General features: G+C 30.8%; 1 protein-coding gene across 1 annotated transcript in view; it reads left to right on the top strand.

Moving 5' to 3' along the window:
• The first annotated feature begins 14,146 nt into the window (after positions 1 to 14,146).
• The window catches only part of LOC142329012 (discoidin domain-containing receptor 2-like), a 313,027-nt gene continuing 308,237 nt past the window's right edge, over positions 14,147 to 18,936 (top strand). The window contains exon 1 of the mRNA XM_075373255.1: positions 14,147 to 14,165. The gene's annotated coding sequence lies outside the window, so the exon portion shown is untranslated. The remainder of the gene's footprint in view (positions 14,166 to 18,936) is intronic.

The raw sequence follows: 18,936 nt of genomic DNA, 5'->3' as shown, positions 1-18,936 counted from the left end.
TAAATTTTCTTTTTTCGTTTCGACTTCCCCAAATTTATTTTTAGTATTATTTTTTCTAAGCTATTTATTTGTAATTTCATACTGATCGATATGGAACAAAAAAAAAAGTATTTTTTTTTTTTTACTTTATTAAGTTTATTTTGAAGCTCCTTTTGTTTGTTTTTCTATAAAAAGGTATTCGTATTTTATCATCTACTGATCTGCTACTTAAGAACAACTGACTTTATGTGTGGTTTATATTTTTTACGGTTAATTATATAATTTTTCTGAAAGTTTTTGGGTTATTTTATTTATTTTTCCATTTTATACATTTATAAATGTTCTGAAAAATGATATAATTAACCGTAAAAAAATTATATAAATATATATATTTTAACCGATAGATTGTAATTCCTATGAAATTCCCAGAAGTCTAGTGTTCTTAATTCGGGTCCTGTACAGGCAACTTCGTTCCTTGTTAATTTGCAGACCAGAATTTCCAGTTAATTAAAACTCATTTATATATTGGTGGGTGGTTGTTACTATTAAAATATATATGGTTTGTTCAGATTTCGAATTACTAAACTTCTATTGGATAGATTAGCGCTAATATTTTTCACTACTCCGACAAACAATGTGATTTTTCTACAATTAAGTCATTAACAAAACTAATAATATAGGGTGGCGCACGAAATGGTCCAACATTTGTTTTAGCAGTGATTGTTTAGAATAATGTGTTTTATATGTTGGCAGAAGTGACAGCAGTCCATTAATACTAGTTTCTTCTCTTTCTGAGTACGCTGTTTGTATGTGGTTCCAAGATGGCTGACAAAGGAAAACTGACTATTAAACAGCGGGTAAAGACTGTGTTGTTTTTAAATGAAACGAAAAGTGTAGTGTTAACACAAAGACGGTTTCGTTCCTCTTCCAATTCCGTGGTCGCCTTCATTTAAAACAATAAGTAGACTTTACGAAAAATGTAATATTGATGATTCAGTATTTGAGAGTAAACTCGAACGGCCTGCCGATGTTCGTTCTCCACATAATGTCGACGCTGTTAGAACAGAGTTAATTTTCTTGTAGATTTGCCGGGTGAATCAACAAGAAAAGTAGCAGCACAACCTGGGATTTCTAGGCAATCTGTGCGCCAATTATTGTATCCGTAAAAAGTTTTGCCTAAATTAACGGTTGACAACAAACATCAAAGAATGTTTACAAAGACGTATTATTGAACAATATTTGGATTTCAGATGAGGCATCTAGACAAGGTTGTTAATAAACAAAATGTGCGTTTTTGGGCTTGGCTCCATTCTGTATGTACCACTCGTCCTATGGAAACCCTTTTGCAAGAAGCTGAGAAACAAAATTATAACGCAGCATGTTTAGATAACGTTCACTGTACACTGTCCAAAAAAGAATGCCCCTATTACTCCATGACTTGGGATTCTTGGAGTGTGACGCACCTTTTCATGAAGCACGTGTGGATTTTCGAAAGCCCCATTCACACGTTCATCATGAAAAGCTGAATCACACTCCAAGAATCTCAAGTCATGGGGTAATAAGGCTATTCTTTTATGGAAGTGAACAGTGAACGTTATCTAAACATGCTGCGTTATAATTTTATTCCTCAGCGTCTTACAAAAGGGTTTCGATTAGAAAACGAGTGGTACATACAGGATGGAGCCAGACCGCATACAGCTACTTTCGGCACGAAACGTTTAACGCAAATGTCATTTCTAATCGTTTTGCGCGTGGAAAGAACTGGTCCTCGAAAAGTCCTGATTTGAATCCGTGTGATTTTCATTGGGAATTTCTGAAGGAAAAGATTTTCCCTAAATATCCTCGTACAGTGGTGGAACTGCGAGTGCTTATCATTGAGATGTGCAACGAGATAACCGAGAATATGTGTCGTCGAGTTATTAACAACATAGAAGTATGTGTTAAAGAAATTGGTAAATGTGATGGTGGTCATATTGAACACCTGATAAGCAGGACATAATCTCCATATACATAGTAAACTCATTGTATTTTACTTTTTTGTATTGCGATTCATAAAAATATTTTTTTTAAAAAAACAAAATTTTGGATCATTTCGTCTGACACTCGGTATTTTCAGAATTATTTTTCTAACTTTCTTTTCAATGGCAATTCCATACACTTTTTTTTTATAATTTCGTGATTTTCATACAGTTTTCAACGATGAACCGTTTAAAAAATACGAATATGAAACTTTGACCGAGGACTTTTTTAAACCGTTAAACTGTTCTCTTCCTTTAAATTCTGGTAACAGATTAAAAAAAAATTACGATCAGGGTTTAAATTTTTAAGTAAAATAAATACAGAGATGTAGCACCGGCGGGAGTATGTAGTATCTTTGATTACAGAGGTGTTAAAGGGCGATTTATTTAAATATTAAATAACTATCTTTCGTCTTTAATAAAATTTATCGAATATTTTAAATATTCCTTTTTTATTAATTTAGGGAATTAATAAACAAATAATAAAATAATAAAAGTCAATGGAGAAATTTATAATTATGAGAGAGATTCAATTGTAAGCTCAATTTAAATGCCAGGAAATTGCAGCGACATTATCGGCGTCTGTTGCGCATCTGGTAGCGTCTTAGTCTTTTATCCGGTGGTCCCGGGTTCGAGTCTCGGTCAGGCAAGGCATTTTCAGACGCTACAAAAATTGTTATTCAGCTCATCCTCTGAAGCCAATACCTAACATTGGTCCCGAAGGTTAATAAAAATATTACAAAACCTATTATTATTTTGAATAATCAAGTAGTTTTAATTATGAAGATTTGATTAGAATGGCGTAGTGGTTGTTAAGATGTGAATAACATAGAAACAAAATTATAGAAGACTTCTCTCTGAACGTGATAAAATAGTAATTATTTTCACTTAACTGAAATTATATCGCTCAAAACTTAATAAAAATATATAAAATATAATAAAAATATATATCGCTCACGTAATAAAAATATCACGTGATGCAGGCATACGTACAAAGATAACTTAAATTGAAAATTCCTCGTTTAATTTAAAATAACAATAAAAAGTTAGCCTAAAATAAAATAATTAGATTCCACAAACCAAATACATATACATAATACGAGTGTTCGTATAGTATTATAATGATGATAATAATAATCATTATTACTAACTTAGGATTCTAACTTTCTCATTTCTTATTACGATACAGATAAGAGATGATATTATTGCTAAAATGAAAAGCATAAATTCTGTCTAAATGACTGTAACGGTAAACTGACAATAACTTCTTGTAATCTAATTAAATCTATAATTTAATTAAGAATTTTATAATCAAAAAACTCATATTAGATAGTTTTAATGTAATTAGTAACGAAATTTATCTCTAAAAACTCTTTTATACAGAGTCCGGCAGAGATAACTTCCTGATCTGAAAAATGTAAATAAAATAGACATTACGACAAAATTATAAAATACTTAAATATATTCTGAAAGAAAAATGTTTTTCACTTATTTTTACATAAGAAATAACATGTCCGGGAAACATTTCTCTGAAGAATTTCATCTACCTTCTTGCTGTGAGAGCAATGGTCCCATCTTATTGAAACCATATTTCCGAGTTCATTGTTGCAAGACATCCCGTAACCTTTTTACGTGACGTTCAGAAGTTACTGTAACCGATTGCCTTTCTTCCTCAAATTATTATGGTTCTGTGATTCCAAATTCAGCAACCGCGCACCAAACTGTTACACGCTCAGAGTGCAGAGGGCGCTTATAAGTTGTAGAGGATTATTTTCCGCCCGGTATCGAAAGTTTTGTTTGCTAACACAACTCGATAAATGAATACGTCACTTGAGAGCACAATCGAGTTCACCGAAAACATTTTCGAATGGCCTGGCAAGAAGCAATACGGCTGATCCAGTCACGTTCGTTTACCTGCTGTACGACCATCAATTTATAAGGATGAAAGACGTGTAAAATTCTCCTTACAGTTCAAACAGATATTTGTAACGCAGCAGCGTGTTTAAGAACTGAGCGACTGGAGATTGTGTAACTGCGTCTCACTGTTTCAATATTTTCATGAATTCAAACGCTTGTTGGTCTACCTGGTGATTTCTTCTTCAAAACTGAGACGGTAGCTCTAAAATTGGACACCAGTAACTGAATTTTCTTCTTATCGGGTACTGCGGCGTGTCGACCTAGCCGAAAGTGTGAAGAAATAATCGCTGCATGTTGATAACAGAATCACCTTTTGGGATGATAACTACTCCATGTCGTGATTGTAACTGAAACGGCAAGACATCCGCTACAAAATGACGAACTGGCACTACGCCCTGTACTACTAGCGCTCCACCAGCAGCGGTGGGAAATCGGGGAATTATTTCAGTCGGATTCTGTATTTTAGTACGAACAACCTTCCAGTGGCAGTTCGAAGTTAAAATTACTGAGGGTGCTGCTTAAGAAAATATTTTTCTGGGCCTTTTCAAGACGATGGTTAAAATTTCATGTAAAATAAAAGAACTGAAAAAAAAATGAATCATATAGAATAGCTGGAAGCAGGATAATAACCTAATTCTACACTTTATCCATTCAAGAATATGATACACAGTTTTTAAGCGCTTAGGCATAAAAAACCGTTAAAACGTCAAAACAGTAATATTTTTTAGTACTATTAGACAATAACATAATAAAATGACCGCTTAAAAATACTTTAGTCCAACGGTGCTTAATTTAGTTTTTACAAATTACCTTCTCTTTCATCCTTCCAGCGTGTTTTTGGATAGATTTGGCGATCAAAGAGCACTTTCTTTCCGCCATCTTCAGATCACTACTGAAAAAGCAACTAAACTGCTTTCATATTCCTTCCATCCACCGACTGAACTGGAAAAGAGAACAATCAAGAAACTTTCCGTACACACGCGGAGTAAAAAAAAACTACCTTCCACCAGCACGCCAAGGTTGACACTGCGGGAGCAACAGTGCTCTCTCTCCGTCGCATCCTCGCGTACAGCTTCCTATGTGCGCATGCGCAAAATAGCCAACGACGCTGCTGGAATTAAGCGCACAGTTCCATGAAAAGACGTTATCATTTTCATAAACTGGGGGATGGCTATTGATATTAAGTTTAAGGATTATATATTATACAAGTATAAAGAAAGAATTAAAGAAAATTGGACGTATTATATTAAATGTTATCGATAATGTCAAGTGGAAATAGGAGGTGCTGCAGTTTTACAGTGCCTATACGCGAGCCGCCACTGCTACATTCCGTCCCATAGACTCCAAAAATATAATAGCATATTTATGGAAGATTTACATAAATTTTATATCTAATTCTCTGTATATTTGGACTTGAATACCATTACATAATTAGCATTGTAAAAAATAAATAAAGAAAATTAAAAAAGCTGACAACAGTTTTTATGGCATTGGTTATTCTTACATTTAGTGGAAATATGATAAATGAAAAAAGTTTAAAATATTTTTTTTTAAATCAAAAATCAATATTTTCTTAATTTCTTCTACTCTATCACCCGCAATATCACGTCTTATGAAATGTTTTTTTATTTGTAAAAATAAAAAAGATTTGTTTACTATGTTAAATGGGAGGAAATTAAAAACAATTCCCCTAAAAACGTTTCGTAAGATTAGAGAGAAGATATATTTTGTATTAAAAATGTCTGTAAAAATTAAAAAGCCTATTTTGCACCAAATTTCTTTCAGTTATAAATATATAATCTATAATGTTACAGAGTACGATATTAAGTTAAAATTCTTTTTAACAAATGAAATTTAAAGATATATACAATGTTAAAAGATAATCAGAAATTGTTAATGGAATATAAATCGTACTTTATATAAGTTATAAACCTTGTTTATGCAACTGAAAGCTCAGTGTGGGTCGGGTCCTCTCCATCCTGGAGTCTTCGCTCACGGATGAACCTGGTTCACTTTTACGAGGAATCTTTGCTCGGGTTGAGCCAGGCGCAGTAAAAATTACTGAAGATAAATTGATGAAGACTTGTACACACGTTCATATGGTGTATGTGCTAAGAAAGAATTTTGCAATAAGAAAGGATTTTTTGAAATTCCGAGTTTAAAGGGTTAAAATGAAGTAACAATGAAAAATACAATTTTTTTTTAATTTCTGGGAATCAAATGTCGATATCAACTTAATTTTTTGTGTGTTGAAGTCTTTATAGATTTTTCAAAATTCAACCTTGAGGAATGAAGAAGAGTAAAACATTTTGTTCAATAGCTGAAAATTTTTCCCATTTCCAAATACACTAAACGAGATATTCACTCTATTTGGGAGTGAAATAATTTTAAACCATTTTCGTTTTTTTTTTGTATCTCAATTTAATAAGGAATAAGGAATGCGATGGTGTACGGCGCGGCGGATTAACCAACTCAGCCACAGCCGCTATCACTGTTACTGTATGGCGACGTCACTGATAGAACCTGCCTCAGGTTACTTACATTAAAAATTTAAATAAAATTTTTGTTTTAAAATTAGAAATGAAGTATAGTCACCCCTCCTCCTAGTGCTGTTTCTCGGATAACGTTAAAACCGGACAAAATATATTTTTACCCGTACGAAGGACGAGTAAAAATGCAAACTACGTTTTTTCAATATTTTTGTATTGAGATTTTCAGCAAAACTAAAAGAAGAATCATTTACAATAAAATACTTTTCTTTAATTGAAAATTTTTATTTGATCGAATAAATGTGAATTTGTTACATTTGATTAACAATAATATTTTTTTCGTATGTCCCTTTTTTTGTTCTAATGTGTTGAGGGTTCATACACAGTAAACTAATAATTTTCGTAAACCTGTTTAAGATACAGCTTTTTTCATCAGATTTCTATAATAAAAATTATAATATTAAACTCAATTATAATATAAATATTCAATATTTAAAAAAACATATATTCGTACAATTGTAAAAATACCATCGAAACATATCTACAGCGTTTCACCTATATGTATGGCCAGTAAATTAACACTATATTTTAAATCTAATTTTCAATACCTTTTGGGTGCGGGGCGGGTCCTCTTCAGTCTTCGGTCGGGTGCGGAGCAAATCCTCTTCGGTCTTCGGTCGGGTGCGAGGCGGGTCCTCTTCGGTCTTCGGTCGGGTGCGAGGCGGGTCCTCTTCGGTCTTCGGTCGGGTGCGAGGCGGGTCCTCTTCTGTCTTCGGTCGGGGGCGAGGCGGGTCCTCTTCGTCCTGCGGTCTTCGGTCGGGTGCGGGGCGGGTCCTCTTCGTCCTGCCGTCTTCGCCCAGATTTTAACCAGATTTGTGTTTGGATAAAAGATGCTTGGGAAGGTATTTCCACCGAATTAGTAAGGAAAAGTTTAAAAGTTTTAAAAATTGCGGAATATCTAATGAACTTGATGGTAGTGAAGACGAGCACCTTTGGCAGAGCGACGTGGAGATTACCGGTAACTCTTCTACAGACATTGACAGTGACAGTGATTAATTAAAAATAAAATCCCATATTAAAAAGTATATTGAAATGATCCTTTTCAACATGACACTTTCTTTTCGTTTTACTGGCCTACTGATTCTGAACTAAAGAAGTACTTACTACGGTAATTAATTATTAATGTAATATTAATATTGTAATTTAAATGAAGGAATAAAATGTTTTACTTTCTGAATATTTTCGTATTTACGTAATTTTTTATCGTATCTGTTACACTTTACCACATTACCAAATGTATTGGTAATGGTGTAAAATATCTATTTTTAACACGTTCACTTGTATATCTTTGGATATAAAATTGATGAATATACTATTAGCTTTTTTATTCTAAAGGAAATTAAATTCTGCGTGATTAAAATCAAGTATTTAATTTATTGAAATGTATTTAGTGTGATTATACAGATTGGATTTGTTTTCCCAAAACCAGAGAAGAAACAAACGAAGCACAAGAAACATGAAAACATGGTTAACATACTTAAAATCCTTACCCTTATAGGGAAATATGAGTTCATAAAAATATAAAAAAAAGTGGTGGAACGGTCGTTCTAGTTGCATATATACGTGTATAAGGAAACCCAGATGTAAGTTAATGGTATTTTCGTGCTCCTAATACCTCAAAACGTAAAGAAAATTCATTTTCACCCCGCAAACCTACCAGGCGACCAAAAATAATACCGTACTTTCTTCGAAAATATTTTTCGAATAAATTAAATTGAGCCCAATTCAAGAACGATTCGATCAACCTTCATGAAATTTTCACATGCAAAACTTCACATACACTACTACAGCACATCTAAATTTCAATCCAGCTTTCTATCCACAAAATTTTATAAATAGGCCTATATATATATATAAAAACGAATTTAAATGAATGGTATTTTCCTACTCCTCAAAACGTAAAGAAAATTCATTTTCATTCTCTCTTCCCACCATTCGGTCGTTCCACCATCCAATTTTTTAAGAGAAATTTTGATAGTAAGAAATTCGGTTTATGTAATTCGTAATTATTATCATGCTACAATATATCGATCGTGAAGTCGGCACGCACAGCATACTCGGAAACTTCAAACCTGCAACAGCTGTATACGGTATGATCGTCTTTGTAAATATTCCTTAAAGCATAACACATTGTCATCATTGGTATTAGTCGTCCGCGGCCAGCTTTCAAAACAGACTTTTAGGAATACATAGGAAATACTCTCTGGCACACTCAAAATTTTCTCCTGACACTCTCGGTCATCCCTTACTTTTCTTCCCTTACACAGACATCCACTCGTTTCAAACCGATTACGACATCGACGAATGTTATTGTCACTTGAAGGATCAAAGTAAAATTAAACTTTTTTATGGCACGCACATTGAACTGTAACTACAGATTCACATATAGCTACATGCAAAACCCTGAAGGATTTCTGTCCAGTAGTCGCCGTCATTGTTAGTGGCGCTGTCAAGCGGAAATGTACGAAACAATCTGTGGCCATGTGCGCAATTAAACCTCTTCCATTTTCTGTTTGATTTCAGTGTTAAATCAAAAGTGTATACCTCATCCATGAGATGTTATAACAAATTAAAATTCCCATATTCGTCTTTTTGCACCCGATGTTTATCGTTTAAATATTGCCTACCATTGTGAATTTGGTTTTGTTACAATTAGCACTTTTATTTGTATTTAAATATGTTTACTCCTTATATCAAGTCAGGATTAATTTTCTGAAACAAAGGTTCCAAATAAAGTTCTTAATTAAATTTACATTAATGAAAAATGGTCAAAGGAAAAACTTGAAGAATTTTTAATTTATATAAAATATTTTTATTTTTCTGTTGTTTACGTTGCAATCCATTCAACTACTGAACAATATGAAGTCTCTCCCCACGGTCCAATGAGATGAGTGTGACATGAAAATGAGATGTAGTCTTGTACAGATTTAGATGGACCATTCGTGAGACGTGTAGTTAATTGAACCCCCAACCATCAAAGTATACCGGTGTTCACTGTCTAGTATTTAGATTCGTATGAAAGCAACTAATGTTTACTAGGATTTGAACCTGGTTCCTCGCACTATGCGGGAAACCCCACACAACGAGTAGCGTGGGCTGCTGGGAGGATTGCAGATTTTTCCTCCTCCTACCGAAAAAAAAGAAGGATTTGAACCTGAGAACCTTTGACTTCGAAAAGTTAAAAAACCGATCTGTGACGAGGAGTTAACCACTAAACCAGCTCGGAGGTTATGTATAATTTAAAATAACTTTGTGCTATAAATTTTATTTTATTTTTATTTTGTGTGGATATTCATGTTTTTTACGTTCATTTTTAAAAAAATATTTATGTTATTTTGCTCTAATCAAAATTTTTGGCCTGTGAAAAATCTTTGATCGTTATTTTATATTTTCTTCATTACAATAAGAAAAAAATTTTAATCTATATTTCCTTTAATTATTTTTATAAAGCCAATAATTTTAAATTCTGACCGATTTCAATCGAGCGATGTAGATTTTTAAACAAAAAAAATCATTTAAAATAATGATTTCTCTAATCATTCACTGTTATAATAATTTTTTTCATAACTAGGTATTTCATCAAACATCTGTACGAGTGTATCCAATGTAATAGACGTTCAGTTTTTTCAATGGAATAATAACACAAATCTTAGCATCATAATTAATAAAAAAATGGATCCACTTTGAAACGAAATAGATGTGATAAAGCATGTGTTCATAGATATGTGTACACCTATCTATGGACACATCCTTTACAAGTATGACAGCAAACAACGTTACTATGTATTATATACATATGCCATCACGGCCTTAGACGTATCAATATTCCGGTTTCCATGTAAACATCAGAGTTAAATAATACTGGTCGTAATTAATAAACTAACAATTTTCCGTTTATGTGCATCATGCGCAGCGACAGTCTCGGCATTTATCTAGTATGATACGAACGTATGATCATATGTTGAATCATGTATGTCAACATATATCGTGTACTCTTATGTGTACTTAATTCGAATGTAACCGCAAATCAAAGTAATGAAGTTGGACGAAACTGCATGTAAAATTACTTAATTGCAGTGTAAGATTTTTACTTGTCCTTTTTTAGAAACAAAGTTTTGTTTTTTTTTAAGAACAAAATAAGTCCTGCCGTGTCAAAAATAACTGAAAGGATCATGAGACGTTAAGATCCGGAAATTTTTTGTATATGTATGTTGGTCCTTTAGTTTTGTTTAATGTCTTTGGAAATTATTTCAAATAAAAATTTTAAATAGGATAAATGTGTTCTATAAACCGGTTATTGATTCAATTAAATTAAAAAAAAAGAAAAGAATTCGCAGGAGAAGTGATAAGATACGATGGTACGAGGCTGTTAAACCTTGGTAAAAATTTCAAAAATGTAAGGTTTCGAACAAATTTTTATTTACTTTTACTTACAAAAAATATTAGCAAAGAGAACTGATTTAAAAAAAAGTATCTTCCTTTAGATATTTTAAATATATACGAATTTCGGTACGTTTATTTCAGTATAGATTTTTGCTAATTTTCTTGTGATTTAACAGTTGCATCTACAAACAATATGTTTTAAGGATGGTTAAGTCTGATTTTGACAAATTTTTCAAAAAGATTTGTGAGATAGCAATATTCAATTACATTTCATATCTCTGAACAGCATTTTTACGTAATCACTTGAAATCTGGTAGAATTAATTTTTATATAAGAGACAGCCATGACATAATTTTTGTTTTGAATCCATCGTTGGGTGGGAATATAAAAATTTTCAGATGTCATATTCTAATAGAAATGTAAAAGGGACAAATTTATTTCCTTTCTTATTGCCTGTTTGATATAAGTTTTCATAATATTGGCGAAAAATATTTTCAGGAAACCTCTTACTAGCACAAGTATTTTAAATATATCAAGTTCAATCAAAGTTGATTTCTACTAATTTCGTTGTAGTTTAGTAAATAATAACATTAGTCAGTATAAAATATGATTCGTGAGTCTTAATCTAATTAATATTTTTAAAAGTTTAGAGCGTATTTTTAAAAATTTTCATATCCCCAAACATTTAGCAATAAAAGAAATGTTATTAAGTTACTTCTACGTAAAGCATCTCTTTCCCTAATGTGGATGAATTTGAATTATCCATTTTTTCTTTCTTGTAGGCCTACTAAGTAAGGGAAGTATTGTGATCGCGAAAAATTTCGGTTTTCAAATTTCAATCCATTTTAACCATCCCCGAATTCATTTTGACTAGTTTTGGCGTGACGTCTGTACGTACGTATGTATCTCGCATAACTCAAAAACGATTAGCCGTAGGATGTTGAAAATTTGGATTTAGGACTGTTGTAACTTATAGTTGTGCACCTTCCATTTTGATTGCAATCGACTGGACTAAAAGTGTCCAAAAGAGCCCAAAATCCAAAAAGTTTAGATTTTGGCATTTTTCTTAACTGCAGTAATAAGCCCTCATTGAGAACCTTTCAACGATAATCATAAGTGGTACTTATTTTCATTGGTTCCAGAGTTATAGCTAAATGAAATTTTAATTAATTAAATGTTTGGATCTTACAAGGGGAAGGCACATCGGTTCGAATCAGAATTCATCTCCTTTTTTTTAGCTTTTTTTTAATTTAAATATATTGATTTATTAATAATTAATTATTAACTTCTGATTGTAAAAAAAATTATAATAAATAATAATTCAATAACAATAAAAAAACAAAAAATATGAAAAATATCACAAGTTATTAAAGAAATAAAATTTTATGTACCTTTCATTTATAAAAAAATATGTATATGCAATTTAATAGGCGTGCAAGGAAGTCAAGTGGTGCGCCCATTAGATTTTTATTTTAGCTGTTATTGGCGCAGAGCGGACCACGTGGTGCGGCGAGCGGCTGCGTGCAGCCGTTGTTGAGCGCCACCATTTAGCGAAAAATTGAACTGACAACTGTATAATAAATGTTATACTATAAGCAGTACGTTGTTTACATTAACATTTATTATACTTATCAATTTTTTCCTTTTTGTTAAAAAAAACTATTGTAGACATAAGTTTTTTGACATTTTTTTTTTAAAATAAATATAGAAGTACCATGCTTCTTGTTACGAATCTTTATCTGCATTATATTTCTGTCACCATAGCAACAAAAGTATAATTAAGTAAACCTAAGTACTTTTCAATTCACAGATTTGAATACTAGCGTGGACCGTTGTTCTTTGGTGGTTGGGTTTCAATTAACCACACATCTCAGGAATGGTCGAACTGAGACTGTACAAGACTACACTTCATTTACGCTCATACATATCATCCCCATTCATTCTCTGAAGTATTATCTGAACGGTAATTACTGGAGGCTAAACAGGAAAAAGAAAGGAAAAAAGGTACTTTTCAAAGACATGGCCGCACAAAAAAGGCTATCTGTAGTTAGTTAGTCAGTTAGTCGCAGTATTAGTCAGATAGGTGTTAGATGGCGCCACTAAAAGGAGAAAATAAATTAAAATTATATTCTAACTTTATAATTATAATATTTATAATAAATAACCTACGCTCGCTTTGCTCGCCAACCTTCACTAGCGAGCATAAGTTAAGTTTAGTTAGATTATAATTTTTTTTTTCTTGTTTCAGTGGCGCCATCTGACAACTGACTGACTAATTATAGCGACTAACCGACTAACTAATTACAGATCACCTGCGGGCATCTTCTTGAAAAGTACCTATAATTACTAATCTTCTCTTTAATTAATATCTGTAAAATATTTAATATTCTCACAAACATGTGGATACGAAGGCGTCGAGGATCTAGGGGGTGAAGCCTCGTGTCTAGATGGTCGGGCGAGCGAAGCGAGCTCATATTCATTTTACGACATTTTGAAAAAGAATCTTATCAGTTAATAAATGATTAGTTCATATTTTTTTATTTCTTAAATAAATCGGGATAAATTAAAATTTTACTTGTGCGCTTTTTAAAGTTATCAACAAAAAAAAGTTTAATATTGAAAATATTTAAAACCATAACCACACACCTAAAAATCAATTATTATATGTATTTTTTCTTAAATTTTTAACTGTTTATAATTTATATTTTAGTGGTAGTGGATAATACATCTCAGCCTTAAAAGATTGAGTTTTATAAATTTTTGCTTATTATTACTATTTCAACCTACAGAATTGGAAAGTTATATTTTTTTTACAGAGGGAGCTTTAGTAAGTTTAACCATAATTTAAATGTAGCAGTTATATATGTCTAACCCTAAATATAGAACTTACATTGTACAACCGATCGGCGTTTTTATTTTTTTTAATTAGACGTTATCAGATTGAAGATAACTTTGCCTAATATATTTTCTTTTGAGTTATTTTCAACTATAATTTAAAGCAGTTTAATGGGATTAATTTTTCCCAAATTTTGTAGATCACCTCTGATTATTTTTTATATTTTATAAAGTAAATATATATGTGAACAAATATAACAAATATGAAGAAAAAATTATCAAATTAAACATTAAGAAAAAATTGAATTAAATTTGAAGCTTTATAGGATTGCTTTTTGAAGTTCAGTATATCGTCGTCAGATTTCAATTTTAGCTTATTAGAAATTTAATTCAATCATACAATTTCGTTTCAGGTCAAATGAAGTTATAACTTGCTGCAGTGCCTGATGAATATTTGAGAGTGTGAAGCCGGTATCTCGACTCAGTAAGTTATATAAATAATTTTTATTGCTTTTTTCAATTTATGTAAAAGAAAATATGTTTTATTTTACGTTAGCATTGACTTTTTGACCGAGTTTTAAAAAGGAGGAATTCAGTTTAACTTATTTGATTTATTTTGCAAAAAACATTCTGTGGTTTTAATAAATTTAAAAAAATACATTTCAACTAAATAATGATTCAACACTAGTATCAGTATTATTTAATTTTTAAAATATATTAACATATTTTAATTATTTTTTTAAATATGAAGGAAGTTAAAGTTTTTTAATGGTTTGGTTGTAAAGCTATGAGATTTAAAAGATTATTGAATAACATTTTATCACATCCGAAGATCCTAGGTTCGAATCGGTCAGGCATGGCATTTCCATACGCTACATTTCATAGGCATTCTTCATACGTTACAATTCCATTCTTATACGGAAAAATGACCGCAGTCGATGGCAGTCATATTAACAAGGAAAGAATTTATTTATAAACTTATCACTAATAGTTTTTATATATAAAACCTGTAAACATAAAATAATAATTATTAAATATCTTTCATTAATAATTATTTGAAACGGAACAGATAAACTAGTAATGACTGAGACCAAAAAAAAAACACCAATTAAAACAACTAAATTGTTACATAAAAAAGATATTTACAGTAAAAAGAACCTTTCTATAAATACAAGAAATAAGTATTATAGCACAGTTGTAAGACAAGTCACCTTATATGGCATGAAAACTTTAAACATAATCGGAATAAAAAATCTACTCAAGATAGAAAGAAGAATTTACGGTCCAAAGACACAAGAAGCCACAGATTGAGATCAAATATATACTATAAAATTGAAAACCTGGAAGTAACAATAAGAAAACGACGCGCGGTCCGAATGAACCAATCAAGTCTCAACAAACAAATTTTCAATAAACTTTGGAATTATATAGATCAAAGTGTCTGTGTTAAACAGATGAAAGAACTCATAAAGATTGACAACATTACAGAAACTTACTGTCTAGATCGAAGATAATAAAAGAAGAAAATTTTTGAATTAAAGGTTCCTGTACTGAAAAGAAAACCTCATCATAGGAGAATGGGATGAAGATAAAAGAGCAAAATAGTACGAAAAAATAAAGAACCTCTGGAAGAGAAATAAAGTAACTATATGAAATGTTATTTGCGTGGTCCTTGAAGACCTATCCGGAGAGAAAAAAAGAACATTTAATTGATTATGTACAACCAATAGATTAAATTCATGAATCTGAATGATGATTATTTTATTTTTATAATTATTTTAATATGTTTCAAACATTTACATCGAATTATTAGTAATCTGTAGTAAATATTAAAACATTTTTCTTTATTTATTAAAGAATTTTTTTGGTAAAATTTTTACTATATTATATATATATATATATATATATATGTGTATATTCAGGTGTCGCAAGAAGAAACGGAAAAAATTTTCCGGACACGTTCTACTGTTGAAAATAATGAAAAATAAATTACATAAACTTAGGTCTGGAAACGCTTTGGTTTCGAGTTACGGCTAGCGATATATTTCGCCCAGATTTCAGCTCTTCTAATAAAAAAAAAACACTGCTATAATTTGGGACTCAAATTAAGGATTAAAATTTCATGATTTCTTATGTAATTTGAGCTGAGAAACAGGATAAAACAGATCCTAGAACTGTAACTGCGGTAGTTTTTAAGATTTCGACGTAAAACACAAAATTCGGTGTCGAAAAACAAATTTTTTTTTTAGATTTGTTATATAATACCTTTGTTTAATGACTAATAAATGCGAAAGATTTAGTAACAAAACTTACTGAGAATTTAATTCTGAGAAAATTCATCTAAATACAACAATAAAAAAGTAATAAATACTTTTACAAAACGGTAATTTTTGTATACATACGGATGTATATACAAAATATTCCTTTTTTACTAACTTGTACGAAGGAAGTACTGCTATCGCGAAAAATGTTGGTTTTCAGATTTCAACGGAAATATCCATTTTTACCATCCCTGAATCCATTTTGACTAGTTTCGGCATGACTTCTGTACGTACGTACGTATCTCGCGTAACTAAAAATCATTAGCCGTAGATTGTTGAAGTTTTGGATTTAGAACTGCTGTAACATCTAGGTGTACACCTTCCCTTTCGATTGCAATAGACTGAACTAAAAGTGTCTAAAAAAGCCCAAAAGTCCTAAAAAAATGGATTTTGAACTTTTTCTTAATTGCAGTAATCAGCCCTCATTGAAAGCCTTTCACAACGATATATCATGAGTGGTACTTATTTTCATTGGTTCCAGATTTATAGCCAAATAAAATTTTAATTAATGAAATATTTGGATCTTACAAGGTGAAGGCACATCGGTTCGAATGCGACTTAATTTTCTTTTCTTTTTTTAACTTTTATTAAATTTAAATTATTGATTTATTAATAATTATTAACCTTTATAAAAAACTGTGTATATGTAATTTAATGGGCGTACAAGGAAAAATCATGTAGTATACACATCAGATTTTTTTGTATGAGACCATTACACTCCACGCACGCAGAAGTCTTCATAAGGGCAGTTTAAAAGAAAAGGTTATGGTTACGACAGATAATTTTAAAATGCATTGAAAAATAAAAATACTGACCGAAAAGTTTTCATATGTAAATAATTTTAACCAAAATGGTTAATGTTGTTATATAGAAATGAAGAAAATTAAAATAAATATCGTCTTGAGTTATCTTAATTATTGTTGAATTATCTTAGTAATTGTTCTCTTAACTATTGAAATAATTATTGTTATCTTAAGTAGTGTCTCATTATGATTACGATAGATGGCGGCAACTGTACGTGTATTTATCTATTTATATTTGAAATTTTCGCTAATAAACATTGGCCGATTTTAATGTTTTTTTTTTTTTATACAAGTTTATCTGTTGGTAGGATCCACTGTAATTTAAACCGGACAATTTAATTGTCTATAAGGCGATTTTTTCGTCAGTAAAAAAAAAATTTCATTTTTGTTTTCACTATTCCTTGGAATTCATTCTTGATATCAATTAGCCAGTTTAATTATCCAATTAATTCTTGCATAGACAAATTTCTTTCGAAAAGGTAATTTATAATAATGCAAATTATTCATTTCAAAGAGCAATAATTCACGTTCTGTAGCAATTCTTTTTACGTAGTTTTTTTTTCATTAATTTTCTTATTTTTATCAAGGCGTAGATGTTTCTTACGTAAACGGTACCCATATTAGAATCATTTCACACTGGCCTATCCACTATAAAATAATGAATAAAAAAAGATCCACCAAAAAATCATCCTTCTTAATTAGATTCTTATTTTTAATTCTTTTGTAACTTTAAATTCTCAAACTAAAGACAACTATCAACAACTTAAAACCCCTTACTCTGGCTCTGATTTAACAAAAAGAAATGAAAATATGAACCATATCTCTGTAAATTATTAATTTGCTGTTTTTTAAGTCGATTTGTTTTTTTTTTATTTTCCCCAAAGGTTTTTTATTATAAAATGACTTTATTCTTATTAAATTATCGAAATTATTTAATTGTAATGACTTCGTTTAAGGGGATAAAATAATATAATTCTAAACAATAAAAATAGCTGACAACACTGTTTTACGACATTCTCGTCACGCCGCTTTTTTGTGATGCACGGCTTACACACACAACTTAATTTAAAATACGTCAGTACTACACTAGCGCTCCTTGTGGTGACAGGGAATACTATTTATTCAGTATATCCAAATTAGCCACTAGTTTATCTAGATTATTTTTTGGGGTGTGGGTGCGATTATATTTGCAAAATAAAATTTTTGCAAATATTTTTTTAATTGTTAACAAATGTGCCTAAGAAAAATAATATCATAATTAAGCGAAATTTCGAAATACTAAGGGTGACCTTGCTCTATAACCTCACCCCCCTTGACCATTTAAGTTGAAAATTTAATGGCATCTTTATAAGTATTCTGACCAAGTTTGGTCAAAATCGGTTGAGTAGTTCTGAAGGTGATTTAAGAGTGTGATAATGAAAACACACACACACACACACACACGAACATCCGGGGAAAATTTCATCCGGTTTTTTGGGTTCCTTAGGTGGAAAACGTCAAGATCCTTTGAAAACCGTATGTACCCAAATTGGACCGATTGTAATATTTTCCCTTCTACAGCTATAGTTCCGCTATAGCACTAGACAGAAAAGTAAAAATGTTAATTAAATCCCAAATCTTTTGTACGTTTATTAATTCTTTTAAATCCGTATATGAGTTGCTTATGATGTTGTATTAAACAAATCTGAATCTAATTAAACGTATGGTTTTTTTTTTAATCGGACTTTTAATTTCGATAAAAATATTTTATGGATGATAATTTTATGGATACAGCTTATTGATAACAATTTTCATACGAAAGAAATTGTTTTAGTTCCTCAAGAAAATTTTTTTCCGTTCGGTAATAAAAATATGCCATACTTTTCCCGCGTTATCATAGAAAAAAAAACATTTTCTCTACTCCTGAAATATTTATAGTCATTTAATACGAGGGAATGAATAATTTTACAATAGATTTACATGATCGTTTATGTAGATAAACAGATAATGAGTTTGATGAAAGTTTGCCGATTTTATAATAGAATATAAGTGGTAGGTAGAGATGTATACGTTTAACTTATTATTCTAAGTTAGGTAATATTAAATAGAGATTTAGTCTTTACATCAAATTTGGATATATGTTTTTTTTTTA

This window comes from Lycorma delicatula, chromosome 8 (genome assembly GCF_047948215.1).
Source record: "Lycorma delicatula isolate Av1 chromosome 8, ASM4794821v1, whole genome shotgun sequence".
Taxonomy (NCBI): Eukaryota; Metazoa; Arthropoda; class Insecta; order Hemiptera; family Fulgoridae; genus Lycorma; species Lycorma delicatula.
The sequence above is the reverse complement of the archived record's forward strand: the minus strand, read 5'-3'. Positions and strand labels throughout refer to the sequence as shown.